Consider the following 18074-nt stretch of genomic DNA (forward strand, 5'->3'; position numbering starts at 1 on the left):
TCTGTTATAGCAGCAGAAAATAAGCTAAGAAAGAACATCGGTACCAAGAAGTGGGGCTGTTGCTATAATGAATACTTGAAAATGTGGATGAGACTTTGGAACTGGGTTATAAATGGAGACTAGAAGAATTTGGAGGAGTGGGTTTAAAACAGCCTAGATTGCCATTAGTGGAACATCAGGTATGATTCTGTTGAGTATTCAAAAGAAAAGAAAACTAAGGAACGTCTAAATCTTCTTAGAGGTTACTTAAGTGGTTGTGAACACAATGCTGGTAGAACGCCGTACCAATGCTGGTAAAGGCCAGTCTGAGAAGGTCTCAGATGGAAATGAGGAATAAGGTATTGCAAACTGAAGTAAAAGCTATCCTCGTTGTACAGGAGCAAAGCGCTTAGGTGAATTGTGTTCATGCCTGAGGGCTTTATGGAATGTGGAACTTAAGAGTGATGAACCAGGATACCTGGTGGAAGAAATTTCTAAGCAGCAAACCATGTAGGCTGTTGCATGGCTACTTTCAACTGCATAAAATGAGATGAAGAAGAAAGGAATGACTTAAAGGCAGATTTTTATAATTAAAATAAAATTTAAGTGGAAATGTTTGGAAAATTTGTGGCCTGGCCATGTAAAGAATGAAAAGGCTGTTTAAAAGGAAATACCAGGTATTATTGACCATTTACTAAAGACATTACCAGGGATAGAAGGGATCAAGGTGCTATTCATTTAGACAACGAGAGAAAGACACTGAAGGCATTTTGGAGATATTCCAGGCCACTCCTCCTATCACAGTTCCAGAGTTCTAAGAGGGTGGAATGGTTTTCAGGGGTGAGCCCTGGGTGCCCTCCATGAACTCATTGTCAAGGCCCATCTCAGAACTCTGCTCCCTGCATTCTGAAGCAGTGCTTTTTAGCTTCCTCATCTTTGACGCAGAGGGATCCGGGTGTAGTTCAATCCACTACTTCAGAAGGTACAAGCTGTAAATTTTGGTGGTGTCCATGTGGCACTAATTCTGCAGGCATGCAGAATTCAAGAGGTATGGGGACATAGCTACTTCACCTAGATTTCAAAGGATGTCACAGGTAGTATGGGGGTTTAGGAAGAAACCTGCTACAATGGCAGAGCCATTACAGAAAATTCTCATTAGGGTAATACTCTGTGGAGCTACAGGAACAGGGCTACTGGCAAGAACACAGAGCTATGAGTCACCAACATGCAACTCCAACCCATGAGACCTGCTAGATAGACTGAGCCCAGCAAAGCTATAGGGGCAGGGTTGCCTGAGGCCTTTGGGGTCCATCTCCAGCCCCACTGTATCCAGGAAGTAGGACATGGAGCCAAAGGAAATTATTTTCCAACTGTAAGCTTTAATGTTGTTTTTCCTGTTGGGTTTTAGACCTACTTGGAACCAGTTAGCTCTTTCTTTTTGCCCTTATCCCTGCTTGTCATACCATTTTATTTTGGAAGTAGGTAACTTGTGTTGGCTTCATAAATCAAAAACTGAAGGCAATTTGCCTAAGAATGAAGCATTCCTTTAGTCTCACCCGTATCTTACTTAGATGACACTGTGGATTTTGGACTTTTGAACTGGCACTGGAACCAGTTAAAATTTTAGGTCTATTGGAATGGAATGAATGTATTTTGCATTGTGAGAAGGACATAAGTATTGGGGGCCAGAGAAGAAATGATATGGTTTGAATATGTCCTCCAAATTTCGTATGTTGGAAACTTATTCTCTCATGAAACAGTGTTGAAAAGTGGAAACTTTAGGAGGTCATTAATCCATGAAAAAATTAATGCTGTTATCATGGGAGTGGGTTAGTTATCTTGGGAGTGGGCTCCTGAGAAAAAGAGAGCTCTCATGTGCTCGCTTCTTCCTCTCACCTTCCACCACAGGATGACCCTTGACAGATGCTGGCACCACACTCATGGATCTCTCAGCTTCCATAACTGTGAGGCTAATAAGTGTTTGTGCTTTGTAAATTACCTAGTCTGTGGCATTCTGTTATAGCAGCAAAAAAAGAGGCTAAAACAACACTTTAAGAATTTTATTTTATTTCTAATAATAATTATTGTTGCTAGCACTTACTATGTTCTGAAAACAATGATAAATTGCTTATGATTAATTGTGTCACTTATTACTCATGACCCTATTGACCCTGACTACTCATTACCCTTATTATTATCTTCATAGTGCAGGTGAGAAAACCAAGGCTTGGCAAAGTGAGGGGACTTGAGAAACTTCACAAAATTTCTAAAAGGTATTGTTGGGATTCAAACCCAGGGAAGCCTGACATGAAAGCATAGGTTCTTAATCAATGTCCTATAGGGCTTTTCCACATAAAGGCTTTATGCTTTATCAATTATGGATTGAACTTCAAAAACCCTCGATTAGCCTTTTTTCCTGACACCATCAGGGTCTTTAAAAATAATGTGTTATTTGTACCAGATCGTGAAAGGTATGTGGCTTTCAACAAAGGGAATGTTGAAGAAAGAAACACACAAAAAGGGAAACATGGTGATTTACAGTTTGTACATACCAAGTTTGAGATGCCAGAATGACATCCAGGAGGAAAAGCTCAATAGGCAACTGAATGGGAATCTGGATCCCTCATCAATTTAAAAGGTCAGAGCTAGACATATAGATCTGTGAGTTGTTTGCATGGAAGTGATAGGTAAAACAATAGAAATATCTGAGATAGTCTGCAAAGAGAAATCGGAAGCTGAAAAACAAGGCCGGTGAAGGATTCCTGAAAATATCTGCATTTGGAGAAAGATGGAAATAAAGAACTCAGCAGTGGTGACTGGGATGATTCATCGAAGTGAGAGGAGGAAAATCAGAAACATGAAGCATCAAAGTAACCAAGAGTAGGAACAGTAGAACAAAGAAACAGTAGGAGAAAATGTTTTGGAGATGTTTAATAGGGTAAAGGAGTCAGTTGTTGAAAGTTAGAAAGATACTGCTAAGCTTAAAGAAAGCAATTTCAGTCAGCTAGTAAAATGAACGACTGATTGTGTTAGACTGGTAAATTAAGATGAAGAATTAGACATGTCGAGTGTAGAAAATTGTTTCTAGAAGTTTGACCAGAGAGAGAAGCATGGGTATGAGCAGGTTTCTGAGTGGGAAAAAGAATCTGGAGAAGATTGTTTTGCTTTGCTTTTTAAAATTAGTATTAGCCTGTAGAAATATGAGTATGTGACTGCTGAAGAGAAAAAAGAAGCTTGTCAAAGAAAGACAGAATGAACAAACCTGGAGATAAATAAAAGACAAAAGAGATTCATGAGGAGCAAGATCCTGGAAGACGCAGAGTGAGAAACTCTCAGCAAAAGGCAGGAGAGGTGAGCTTTAAATGTGAGAAGGCAGTGCTGCCTTGGATATAGGAAATGAGGGCAAGACACATGAGGATACAGGACACATTCATGGGAGTCATGAATCTGTTTCCTTTCCAGTAGTTATGATCAACTAATCATAAGTTTTTACTTTTAGATTTAGGAAGGATTTATAGATAGAACTACAGGTGCATGACACCGTTCCCAGCTAATTTCCTATTTTTTGTAGAAATGGGGTGCCACTGTGCTGCTCAGGCTGGTCCTGAAGTCCTGGCTCAAGGGATCCCCTTGCCTTGGCCTCCCAAAGTGCTGAGACACAGGCATGAGCCTCTGTTCCTGGCCTCTGATTTATTATTTTATAATACAAATATTTTTATATAATACAGAACCTCCAACTAAGAGATGAAATCTGCTATATCTGTGGCCCCTCACTTTACTACAGAAACTTGTCAAGGTTTTAACACTAACAGTAAAGCTACCAAAATGATTGCTTTAGAGGCTTTTTTCTTTCTAATAAAATAATTATACAAACACACATACACTCCTATTTTAAGATTCAGGCTTATATACATTACACACACACACACACACACACACACACACAATTTCCTTTGTAATGAAGAAAAACATAATTTGAGAGATTATCCAGTAAAAAATTAAAAGTAAAATTTTTGCGTTTTATTCAATACTAAAAACTTGTTTGTTGATATTTTTGGTTTTAACTGAAGTTGGAAGTAATCCTTCATTTAATGTAATTTTTTTTAAGAGACAGGGTCTTGCTTTGTTGCCCAGGCTGGAGTGCAGTAGAACCATCATAGCTAACTGCTCACTGCAACCTTGAACTCCTGGGCTCAAGTGATCCTCCTGCCTAAGCTTCCTGAGTAGCTGAGACTACAGGCAGGTGCCATCACTCCCAGCTAACTTTTTTTTTATTTCTAGTAGAGATGGGATCTTAGTATCTTGCCCAGACTGGTCTCCAACTCCTGGGCTCAAGTGATCCTCCAGCCTCAGCCTCCCAATGTGCTGAGATTATAGGCATGAGTGACTGCACCCAGCCTCATTTAATGTAATATTTGCAGCTATTAACATATTGTTACAATAACGAGTGAGTTTAGTATGATATTAATGGCGAAATTACTGAGTTTGCACTCTGGGGATTATTTCAACAACTTGTAAAACTCTCACCTAGATAACAAATCTTAAAATGCCCAGAGTTAATTATCCTGGAGTAAGAATATTTGAATTGTCCCCCCATATAATACCAAGAAGGAGTTGACTCCATAGTAACATATCAAAGTTCAGAATGGAAATAAAATTCCTACTCTACAGGTACCTGGTAATGACATACGCCCAGTTTTTCACAAAGAAGATAAAAGTGTAGTTCTTGATTTGCTCAGACCAAAAGGTGACCTCAAGGTGTTTCACAGATGACCTGACTCTACTGAATTGCCTATGGACAAAAACTATGTACTAGATATGTAGATGACAGTAGAGGATGCTTTTTAAGTCATACTGGCTAAAAACATTTTTAAAATTCAGAACAATTGCCACCTCATCATAAAAGCCTACTCTAGCTATTCTTTCTGAGATATTAACTTTCAGACCCTTCCTAATGGGTCTTATTTATTATTCTTCCTAGATAAACTGCACATATAACATGTTTTTTGTTTCTCTTTTCTGTCTCTCTTCTCAAGAAAGTAAGCTACATTAGAGAAGGGACCTTGTGGTGGTGTTTACTGCAGTATCACTAACACCTGGAATACAGAAAGTGTTTGATAAATATTTTAAATGCATAAATAAATACATGAACAGGTCTGAACTGTTTAGAATTCACTCACCCAAGAGTTATTGTGTTTTTGATGTATATATAACATTAAAATTTGTGACAGGCTGACTTTTAAATATATGTTATTCGATGGTGAAAACTATACCTAATATATTTGATTGCTATATATATAATCTTTGGTGGGCACAACCCTTATGCAAATTCATACTAGAGATTTTTGGTGTAAGTGAAGATATATGTTTAGCTCTATTGTATCCTGAAGGCCCAGAAAGATTGTGATAAAATAAATGAAAACATAAAACCAGGGAAGTCAAAGAGAATGGGATGGAAAATTATGTATGAGAAATACAGAAATTTTGAAAGCTGAAGAGGCAACCTAGGAATGGGAGCTGACTTTGCAGAACTAAAAACAATGAAACCTGAGCCTTCAGGGGGTGGGAGCCAAGAGGATGTAAGGTGATTCATGCTGCCGAACCTTAGAAAAACTCAGGAATTTTAGCTACCAAATTCCTGTGAGGGTGAAAAGGTAATGTAAGGAAGATTGAGTGAAAATTAAGATAGGGGTTAGTTAGCCAGCCACCAAAGGTACAGGGGAAGAGGACCAGAGGTTTACTTTCCTAAAAGTTTGAATCAGAAAGCCAATATGCAAATTCATGGACTCCAGACCCAGGTAGATCATCAAGATGAAAACAAAGGGGATGCATTAAAATTTCCATGCTGAAAAATGAGAAATTATAGGCCTATTTCTCTGTCTGGTTGACTTGTTTATTATCTTTTTTTTTTTCCTAGTTTGAATAGCATTGGACTTAATCTGAGTCAGTTACAGTAATTGAGACAATGCAAGGGGAATTTGTAAAATACTACTACCTACCAAAGCTGTCCTTTTAAACATACGTATGATAAGCCCAAAATATATGGGACTAGAACTTGAGGAATACTAGATGTTAAAAAGGAAAATCAATGTTAGCTTTCAATCCCAATTTAAATGAATTGAACTATTAAAAAATCAGAGCTACAAAGGAAACGTGCTGCCACGGAACAATTTCAATGTTCTTGACTGACATAAGCAAATTGGAACTGTAAGAAGGATCAAGGCTGCAAATGGCTCTGAAAGCCATAAATTGTAAAATCAATATGCTAAGCTACTGGAAGCCAATGTGAAAAACACAGTGCAGGAGCACTCTCGCCATCCTGCCTGGCTCCCCCCAATGCCTGGCATCTGCATTCTGTAAATTAAATTTCAACAGGTTTGGTTTTCTTGCCAAATAGATCTACTGCTCTTACTAGAAAAAAATAATGTTCTTTAAGTAAAGATTTTTTTTTTTAAAAAAGGATACCCTTAATATTAGGACAAGCAACAATTTAGCTCTCAATATCAGAAACTGAGCTAAATAACCAAAGCTAAGGATAGAATAAAATGAACAACAGTTTAAAAAATGCAATAACAAGAAAAATGAAGAAAATGAAAGAGATGGGATAGAATAAAAAAGAAATTTAGAAGAGGGAGAGAAAGACAGAGAGACACAGAGACAGACACAGAGAGATGGAGGGAAACTCTGGGAAATAGAATGAAATAAAACGCCATCAACTATTTGCAGTAAAGCTGAGGCTCGTAGGACCTCAGGCTTTATGTGCCCTCTTTATATCAGGATCAATAGTGTCCTGAGGTTGGGTGAGATCTCTGAGGTTTTGTCCTGTTCTTCTCCATCTGTCTCCCTACCTAGGCGGGAGGTCCAAATGCAGTGACCATGTGTGGTCTCCCCAGTCCCTCTCCTTCCAGAGCCGATAATGATCCATGTGGGAAGACTAGTTAGTATTTGGACACATCACCATCACTATCCCTGATACTCTTAAAAGGGCAAGGTAAGGAAATATTGAAATTACATCTCATCCCACTGCCTAGACTTCACTTCAGCTCAGGCTTTTTTTCAAATAACATGGAAGATATCCAAAGATTCTATATAACAAGTAAAAACCAAATTCAAAATTAGTTATGTACAGCCAGGTGTGGTGACTCATGCCTGTAACCCTAGCACTTTGGGAGGCCCAGGCAGGCAGATCGCTTGGGCCCAGGAGTTTGAGGCTAGCCTAGGCAACATGGTGAAACCCCATCTATACAAAAAAAAAAAAAAAAAATTAGTTGGGCATGGTGGCAGGTGCTTGTAGTCCCAGCTACTTGGGGGGCTGAGGCAGGACACTCTCTTGAACCAGGGAAGTCTAGGCTGCAGTGAGCTGAGATTGCACCACTGTACTCCAGCCTGGGCAACAGAGTGAGATCCTGTCTCAAAAAAAAAAGTTATTCATTATGAAAAAACCCATATAAAAGACATGAAGTAAAAAGGCCAAGAAAGTAGTAACAATGGCTTTATTTTTATAGAAGCATTAAAAATACATTTTATCATTTAAATGTTTGTAAAAGATTATATTATTTAAATATTAAAACGACATTTGGTGATATAAAATAAAATGTGCTCTAGATTTGTTTTGTTTTCCATCCGTCTGCTTCAGGACGAATGTGCTCTTGATTTGGAAAAAAAAAAGTTACCTCCATTCTTTTTATTTAATTTTTTTCTTTAAGTAAAATTTTAATTGATGTGTTATACATAGAAAGAAAAATGCAAAAGGTGTAAGTGTACAGCTCTATGAATTTTGCAAAGTGAATATATTATTGTAACCACAACAGTAACCAAAACGTTAACACTATACAAAAACTCTTTTGTGGCCCCTCACAGGCTACTTAACTTCTTTCACGTTTATTTACTAATTCTGTGTCCCCCTTTATATTCTAGGGGTTTAAAATACATCCTTTCCTGAATTGTCTTTTTGGTTCATTTATTTTCATTTGAAAGAAAAAATTGAAAAATCTTATTTATTTAAATGAAAGTAATATACATGGAAAAACCGGCACATCAGTTATGACTTAATTTGGGCTCCTAGCATACTAGTTAAACTATATTATATTGTCTAGACTTTTGAAAAAATAAACTCATATTCAATGAGTTTCTCCAAGGAACCTGTCCAATTTTCTCCTACCATTTCAGAGTATAGAATGTTAAATCATTAGGATAAATAGACAATTACAGGTAAATGTTAACAAGCATCACAATTAGAATTACCACTCTGCTAGAAATAAATTTAGTCTTTTTGTGTATGTATTAATATTCTGTATGTTAAACATGGGCCAAAATAATACTATGTTCCCATTCAGAATAATTTATATTTGTGTAACTAATACATCACATCTTATCATCTAAAACATGTAGCATACATGGGAAATAATTCATACATAAGAAAATGGCTTGTATATCTGTAGATCAGTCCGTTATAATTCTATAAGTGAATACTCTTAATTTGATATATGTATGAACTAGATATATGCATAAGTCATATACAGTGTATTAATATGATATATGTAATACATATACAATATATGAATTTAAAAATTAATAAATTTAATAGAAAATTTATTTTTTGATTAATGAATTTCTTTTGAAACATACACATTCACGCAGTTGCTGGAGTTATAAATGTTAAGCCACAATTTCTAACTGAAATAAAATAGTCATTGTAACATGCTCTAAATGAGTAACTTTCACAGAAATCCTATGTTCGTTACAAAGACCTCCCTCTGTTCCTGATGGATCCTTCAACTTGCTGACACAGACATGTTTTATAAAGTTATTTTTTCATATTGCATTTACAGTGATTTCCATAGAGATTAAAATGCTTTCATTTAAGTTACTATTATTCACTCACTCACATCCTATCAAAAGCAGTGTTAATCTTTTTTTTTTTTTTTTTGAGACGGAGTCTCGCTCTGTCGTCCAGGCTGGAGTGCAGTGGCGCAGTCTTGGCTCACTGCAAGCTCCGCCTCCTGGGTTCACGCCATTCTCCCGCCTCAGCCTCTCCGAGTAGCTGGGACTACAGGCGCCCGCCACCACGCCCAGCTAATTTTTTTGTATTTTTAGTAGAGACGGGGTTTCACCGTGGTCTCGATCTCCTGACCTCGTGATCCGCCCGCCTCGGCCTCCCAAAGTGCTGGGATTACAAGCGTGAGCCACCGCGCCCGGCCAGCAGTGTTAATCTTGAATTAGTGGTATTTCATTCAATTAAAGAAAACACTTGCATGGCACATGTATACATATGTAACAAACCTGCACATTGTGCACATGTACCCTAAAACTTAGAGCATAATAATAATAAAAAGAGAAAAGAAAACACTTGGCTTCATGCCCCATCCCAAAGGTACATAGAGGCAATATCTGAGTTTTAAATTTATAAATACGTGGGTCTTGAAAACTTGAAAAAAATAGTGAAAAATACTTAGATTTCTATTGTGGGCCCACTATGATAATTCTAACATAAATAGAGAAAATTTCTGAAAACATTTTGGAAATTTTAATCCAACACCTACCCTGATAGGTGGGCCAGCCAGATGCAGCAAAAAGAAAATGGAGAATGGGGCAAGTCATCGTTCTCACTCCAAAAAAAGAAGTGTCTTCATTAAATGAAGCTCAAAGCCTAGGCTTTCTCAGAGTGGCCTGGAAGTCTGATCCCTGGAAGGCAGACCAGAATGACTGTCTTCACAGCAAGCCTGGGCTGAACAGCAATCTGGCCAAGCATATTACCAACAAAAATCAGGGAGTTCATTAATATATTAGTATCAATAATTTGGATGGAAATGAAATTACAACAATTTTCCCCCAAATTTCCTTGATATTTAGCATTTCTTTCAGTTATGAATCTAGGCAACAAACACATTGGTAATCGTATACAACTATACCATTGTATCGTATTGTAGTAGTTGCAAATATCTTGAAATTTCACTTAAACTCATCACTGTTTTGTGATCCAAGTAGTTATTAGACCAAATCTCAGAACTTATTATATAATTTGTTGATAAACATATCACAATTTTAGTTCTTGATAAATTTATAACTGAACTTCAGTATTACTGTTTTTGTTTTTGTTTTGTGTCGTTTTTGTAATCTTAGGTATTTTACTATATGGACTTTAGAAACCTAATAAGAGAAGGAATCCACAGATTTCACCAAAATACCAAAGGTGCACATGGCTCATAGTCAAGGCACTCAGAATGCAGACCACAAGTTAAGCAGCAGCAGCATATCACATAAAGTCTAAGGTGCAGAGTGATATTTATGGCATACCTGTGTGGCTCTAGTCAGTACCTTAAGCACTCCCTAGGAGGTTGCATAAGTGCTAATGTCCGCAAAGGGATTGGGAGTGATTGGATGAAAGAATTATTTATATAAAACACATATGGATAGCTCAAGATACAATATTTCTCTCCCTTGTCAGCATTAGTCGTCAGCACCTGGTACAAAATTCCTGCTAAAGCAAGTAAACCTGTCATCTCATTGCTGAAGTTATAAAGAGGTTTAGGGAATCACAGCAGAAAGTACTTTCCCCAGAGGTCACACTTTCAAACCAAAAAGTGGGATTTAGTGAATGATTAGTGACTGCTAAAGATCCAGTGACTGAAGAACTACTACCATGCTTTCACGTTGCTGAGACATAGGTGAGAAAGCCTGCCACCCATGCTTCTAATACAGGAGCATTCAGTTGTACCCAGATCCTCAAAATTAAGCAGAAAATTTTGATCAGATAGATTTACAATTAGATTCTGAGTCACATTTAAGAAACATGAACACGTATTACATAGTAGAACTATATGGGTTAAAAGGTTTACCTAGGCTGATGAAGATACTAGCCTACACTGATGGTGCATAATAGAGCAAATTCTCTACAGAGAATCATAGGAAACAGTCATATCTAAGTATTAAAGGCATAGGGATAGTATTAAATCTTAGCAAAATATGTGTGGGTGTTAGTGGTATAAAAGCTAATTTAAAAAAATGATTTCTGAAAACTGTCCAATTTCTTCATTTTTATTTCAATCTTAATTCACATTTCCTATATTTAAAATTTTAGAAGCAATTACAGGAAGTTTGAAAGTGTTACTACCTATTTATGTGATTAGTGCAATTTGGTAATTAATGTAAATAATTACAATCTAGCAATTGTGGTTTGTTATGTTTTAATAAGATATCTAGAATGTAAAGAGATTTTATGCAACAATAACACTTTTAATTTAAATCTTTAACCATTTAACTTAAACCTAATCAAACTTTTAATTGACTGTACCATGCAAACTGATGGTTATAGTTCCTTGTTTTGAAATGAAAAAATGTTTTCTTTGTGTCTTGTATAAGCTGATTCCAGATATCTGTATTTGCCTGACCATGCTATTTCATGGCCATCAATCAAAAGAAAGTAATTTATTTCTCTGGATCTTGGAACACTTCAATTCCCATCACTACTCATTCTTGTGGAATGAGAAACTAGTAAAAAGCGAAACACACACACACAAGTCTATGCTCTCTGTGGCAACATAAAACCATAACTTAATATGTTATTTAGAAAGACAGTCTTAAGGTAGGTGAATTTCTTGAAGTCACTTTTAGACAAACTTTTGAGTACCACACCAAAACTTGATGTAATCTTTCTACTGAACCGTTGTCTTCCATATTGTGTGTGTATAGTACATACATGTATGTACATGCATACTCATATGTACATATATGTATATATGCTCTTATCTTTTAAATACCATAAACTGGGCAGCTTATAAACAACAAAGATTTATCGCTCACAGTTCTGGAGGCTAGGAAGCCCAAGATCAAGACACCAGTATATTCAGTGTCTGGCAAGGGCCCACTTTGTAGTTCATAGATGGCACCTTCTGGCTGTCTCCTGAAACACAAAGCAGCTCTCTAGGGTTTCTTTTATAAGGACACTACAGATGCTCCTCAGCTTACCATGGGGTTACATTCCTATAAATCCATCATAAATTGAAAATATAACCTTAACAAGGATTTAATACATCTAACCTACCCAACAACATACCTTGGCCTAGTGTGCCATAAATATGCTCAGAACACTTCCATTAGCCTACAGTTGGGCAAAGTTATCTAACACAAAGCTTATTTTATAATCAAGTATTGATTATCATATTTAATTTATTGAATACTGTTCTGAAAGTGAAAAACAGAATGGTTGTATGAATACTTGAGGTATGGTTCCTATTGAATATGTATTGCTTCCCACCATTGTAAAGTCAAAAAACTGTAAGTAGAGTCATCGTAAGTCAGGGTCATCTGTAATCTCATTCCTGAGGGCTCCACCTCCAAAGCCTCCACCTCTGAATACCATCACCTTGGGTGACACTAATGCCTTGGGGGCTTAGAATTTCAACATATGAATTTTGAGTGGACATAGACATTGAGACCATAGTAATATATGTATAAATAATTCTTATATATATATATTAGATATATAGATAAATAGATCTATATCATATATATATATCTCCTAAAGTTTCTGTTCTTTTCCCACACACTTCCCTACTCTATTATCCCTTAAGCATCCTGTAAAGCAATGATAAATATTTTCCTTCTTTTCTTAATGATTTAAGAAGATTTTCTGGTGAAAGGAACATGCTAATATCTGCAAATAGAGAGCTGTATAATTGAATTATGATACTGATCATTGGAGATATAACAACGAAGAAAGTAATGTCTTTACCCTCAGGGAACTTAAAGTTTAATGGGCATAAACAGATATATGAAGAAATAATATGCAATTTCATAAAGAATTCTTGCAAATACATAAGAAAAAAACAAATAACCAAACAGAAAATTGACAAAGGACATAAATGGGCGTTTCCTTTTCACAGAAAAACACAGACACCAGAAACCTATAAAATGATGCTCAATATTATCAGTAGTAAGAGAATACAAATTAAGATCATAACAGGATTCCATATGACACCTGATCGATTTGCAAAAGTTGAGAATTTTAACAAGGCCAAGTGTTGCTGAAGATGTGAAATGATGTACATTCATATATTGTTCATGGGAGTGGAAACTGTTACCACCGCTTTTGAAACTCTTGCACATTTCTATTAGGAGACATGATCAAAAGTGTTCATAGGAGCATAATCCACAGTAGTGTTAAACTGCATGTATCTGAATATGTAATTGGTAAATAAATCACAAAATATTTACATAATGGAATTTTAAATAAGCAGTAAAAATTGCTGAACTACAGCTAATTATATTCAACTGAATAAATCTTATAAAATGGCAAAGTCATAAATAAATGAAAAGTGTCATTTGATAACAAATAGAATAATATTTTTATGAAGTTTAAAGATAGGACGAACTAAACAATATATTATTTAGGAAAATATGCACATGGAGTAAAAACTATATTTTACAGCAATAAAATAATAAGTAAAGCAAAGCTTAGCATAGCTGTTTCTTCTGGTGGGGAAGGTGGAAGATGGAGTACAGAGGCAGCAATCAGGTGGCTTCCAAGACCAGTAATGTCTAGGTGTTAAGTTATTTTGATGGGTTTTCTGATGTACACTTTATCATGATGCCTTGTACTTTAGTATGCACTGCATATGTTTATTTCTATATATTGTGACACCATGTTTGAAAGGAAACAATTTAAACAAAGTCATTTTGTCACATGAAAATGACTCAAAAATAGCAATCTTTAGATCGCATTACAGAAGGGTTGCAGTTCTACTGAAGAGAGAAATCACCTGGAAAAGCTATATGTAGGTCAGACTAACATTAAAGATGGTAACATGCTAGGCATGGATCAATATAGGAAGTCATATCATGTCTTATGAACACAGCTTTTGTCTACCTTAAAAATATGTTTATGTTTCCAGAAAAAGCCTCTTTAAACAATTCTAAAAATATTCAAATTCTCTATTAAATAGCCCTGCTGTGAAATCCAGATGATTTTGTAATCTGCTGAAGTATGGCTGGAGATATATTCTAATGCAATTCAAATTCTACAGAAATTTGTGTGCATGGCATGCTATTTTATTTTTCAGTGTTCTGGACTAATACATCTTTATGGAAAATGATTATATCACAGCATTTTAAAGTAGATAACATGTCTGAAAATAGTCAAAATATATGTAAATCAGTGTATCAAGTAGGACCTAATGGAATCATTTAAACAGGCTTATTGAAGTTTGACCCATAATTGTGATTGTACCAGTGTGTTGTCAATTTTACTTTCCACTGCTAGTTGATCACCAGAGGACATAAATAGCCATGGAGTGTATAATTGGTGCTGTGTTGCCACGAGTAGTTATTTAAATTCAGCTTCTTTCTACTCACCTGAAATCATGTGCATTAGTAATAATAAACCTGGATGCTATGGAAATATAATCAAATCTTTAAAAGATGTAAGGTTTTTTTAATTTTTTTTTTTCCTGAGCCATACTGACCTGTAAACATTCTGTGTTTACATTTTATAAAAGCTAACATTTAAGCCTATTCTATAAGAGTAGGTAATTCTGGTTGTTTTTAGGCACTGCACTGTTTTAAAAATTACTGAGATCAAACATTTCCTTTTTTAAAGGTATTAGAAACACACTGTTGGATATTTTAAAGCAGGATAGAATGACAACTTTTTTTTTTACCCCAATTCAGTATGATCTAGCTCTTTGATGAGACTTACTTTATCATTGTGAGATAAGAAACAAGCCTGTCAAACCAATTTGCTAAGGTCACTGTGTCCCTTTCAATCAAGAAAGTTGGGGCTGTAATGTTACTGACCCAGAACTATGCAGGTTGTGCATTAGCATAATGGCTGATCAACCTAATGCATTTTAATGCCATTAACTTTTCCCCATCCCCTGGAAGGAAAAGAAAATATAAAAAGTTACAATTTAGATTTGTCATTGGTAGATTATCTTTTTCCTAAATTTCACAGACTAAAAGTGAGTGAAGGAAGCTGCATTCACTTATTCTGGCTAAGGTCCAAATTGAGAGGTAGATTACTGAAAAGAGAGGTGAAGACAACAGTTCAAAATCTCTCACCCATGCCCTGCCCCACCTACCTTAAGCTTAGTAGGCAAAAATGAGGTCTCACAAATAGTAATTCTGTCTTTAAGGCAGCAAAAATGGTTAAGAATTTTCTGGGCTTTGAGAAAGTAAAATGTGTATCTATCATATGGTTGTTTAACAGGCCACATTCCGAGGACCAGTAGCAAGCATGTGACGTAAGCAAACGCTGGGAGGAGGTTGAACTAACGTGAGAAATGGGCAATAATCCCATTAAAAAAAAACAGATTACTATAGACAAGCAGATTCAGAATTAATACAAGTAAGATGAGTTATTACTGAAGGTTGTTGAAGTTAAGAGGGCAAAACTATTGGCTATTTGAAGCAATAGTTTAGTGAGAGGAGGTAGAAGCATCCACTCAGTCAGAAATCTTTCTCAGCAAAACCTGTCCTGTAAACCTGCAACACTCTCCCTGAAGAAGCTGCCCTGATAGGTTTGGAGCAATTGGACCTCTAAGCCTCAGTCTTACTAGGTAGATTGTAACCTCTCTCTATACCCTTTTTGTGTCTTCCTTGGTTCTGCTAAGGCCACAGTTGGAGTCAGATGAGAAGGCCACATACTCTAAACTGACTCCAGGTTGCACCAATGTGGTACTGTCACCTACTTCTTGAAGCTTTTCTTTTATATATATATATATATTTATTTATTTTATTTTATTTATTTATTTTATTTATTTATTTATTTATTTTTTGAGACGGAGTCTCGCTCTGTCGCCCAGGCTGGAGTGCAGTGGCGCAATCTCGGCTCACTGCAAGCTCCGCCTCCTGGGTTTACGCCATTCTCCTGCCTCAGCCTCTCCGAGTAGCTGGGACTACAGGCACCCGCCACCATGCCCGGCTAATTTTTTTGTATTTTTAGTAGAGACGGGGTTTCACCGTGGTCTCGATCTCCTGACCTCGTGATCCGCCCGCCTCGGCCTCCCAAAGTGCTGGGATTACAAGCGTGAGCCACCGCGCCCGGCCTTTTTTAATTTTTTTTGAGATGGAGTCTCGCTCTGTTGCCCAGGCTGGAGTGCAGCAGTGCCATCTTGGCTCACTGCAAGCTCCGCCTCCCAGTTTCACGCCATTCTCCTGCCTCAGCCTCCTGAGTAGCTGGGACTACAGGTGCCCGCCACCATGCCCGGCTATTTTTTTGTATTTTTAGTAGAGATGGAGTTTCACCGTGTTAGCCAGGATGGTCTCGATCTCGTGACCTCGTAATCCGTCTGCCTCGGCCTCCCAAAGTGCTGGGATTACAGGCATGAGCCACCGTGCCCGGCCTTCTTGAAGCTCTTCTTAATTCCACTCATTGATTGTGGCCTTTCTCTTTTCCAAATCTCTGTTGTACTTTGTAGTAAGTATTATGCTCCAGTTTGTGTTATAATTAGTTTTGTTTTACCTTTACTAAAGATTCTAGCCTTCCCAAGAGTTGGAATTGCAGATAATTTGTATACTCATGCTGTACTACCTAGTACAATGGCCTGTTGAGCTGAATACAATTCATTATTCAATACCATGAAAATGTATTAATCTGGCTTAATGATTATGATAATGGCGTTTGAGTTTGTCTACGTTCTTCTTAACATAAAGATAATTTACAAGAACTGTCATATGTCTGAGACTATAATAACATCCTTTCTCTGATAAGTGTTATGTGTAGCATATAAAAATAGTAATTAATCATTTCCTTTTTTAACTAGACTGAAATTAAAAATAAAGGATATTGGTAACATTTAGAGATAAAAATAATAAGCACATAAGAACACCCAATTCTATCATGAGCTCTTTAATTGCATTATTATTGGCTGCAGACAAGCTTGCAATGTCCCTTTCATTTGACATACATTTTAAGTATTTATCTTGCCCTTAAAAATCCCTTGGAGAGTCAATATGGCCACAATTGGAAAATGAAATATTCATGGGGATGCATACGTGATATTTCTTAGTCTTGGAAGACTTTGTGGAAGAGGTGAGTCCTTGGAACATTTAACAAGATAGGTTTTAACAAGTTATATTTCATAAGATTAGTTTTATATGTTTATTTAAGTTAGAACTCTCAAATGATAGAGATTTATACTTCCCTAATGTCAGGAGGCGAGTATAGCTCTGCTCCATAAAGTGCTGCAGGCTCCATGTACCTTCCAGCCAGCCACTTGGCCATCCTAGGTCTAGTCTTTGTTCTTATATTCCAAGTTTGTAAATGTAGCTTCAGCCATTACACTCAATGTCCATTCAGCAGGATAGAGGCAAAGACAATTTAAACAGCTACAGAGGTCGGAGCACTAGTATGGTTTAAGGAAGGGTCCCAGAAGCTGACACACAGGACATTTCTAATTGCATTTTTGACCTAAATTAATCACATGGTCACACAACACAAAACAGCCTGATAAAATAGTTTCACTTCAGATGGATATATGTACTCAGGCAAAACTCAGGTGTTTTACTTTTGTGGAAGGAGTATGGATATTAGAGGACACCTAGCAGCCTCTGCAAAACACAGTACACATTAAAATAAAGTACTTAAAATAAATTAATGGAATGACAATACAGGAAGCAACGAGATCTTAATGATTTTTGCAAGTTGTAATACCAGATTTATTTACTGTCACTTAAAAGAGACATCCATTTATCAACATTTTAAAAACTATCACATAACAGGATACTATTCCTTATAATGGACAGCAGATCCCAGGGCCTATTGGAAAATCATTTAATAAGTAAAATGATAGCAGTATATTAAGGCCAGGCACGGTGGCTAACACCTGTAATCCCAGCACTTTGGGAGGCTGAGGCGGGCGGATCACGAGGTCAAGAGATCGGGACCATCCTGGCTAACATGGTGAAACCCCGTCTCTACTAAAAATATGAAAATTAGCTGGGTGTGGTGGCATGTGCCTGTTTTCCCAGCTACTCAGGATGCTGAGGCAGGAGAATCGCTTGAACCCAGGAGGCGGTGGTTGCAGTGAGCCGAGATTGCCCCACTGCCCTCCAGCCTGGCAACAGAGCAAGACTCCATCAAAAAAAAAAAAGCACCC

The 18074-nt window shown here is 36.8% G+C and overlaps 1 protein-coding gene across 2 annotated transcripts in view; it reads left to right on the top strand.

Moving 5' to 3' along the window:
• The window catches only part of KCND2 (potassium voltage-gated channel subfamily D member 2), a 484939-nt gene that overhangs the window by 206869 nt on the left and 259996 nt on the right, over positions 1-18074 (top strand). The window lies entirely within an intron of this gene.

The sequence above is a fragment of the Symphalangus syndactylus genome, chromosome 6, assembly GCF_028878055.3.
Source record: "Symphalangus syndactylus isolate Jambi chromosome 6, NHGRI_mSymSyn1-v2.1_pri, whole genome shotgun sequence".
Taxonomy (NCBI): Eukaryota; Metazoa; Chordata; class Mammalia; order Primates; family Hylobatidae; genus Symphalangus; species Symphalangus syndactylus.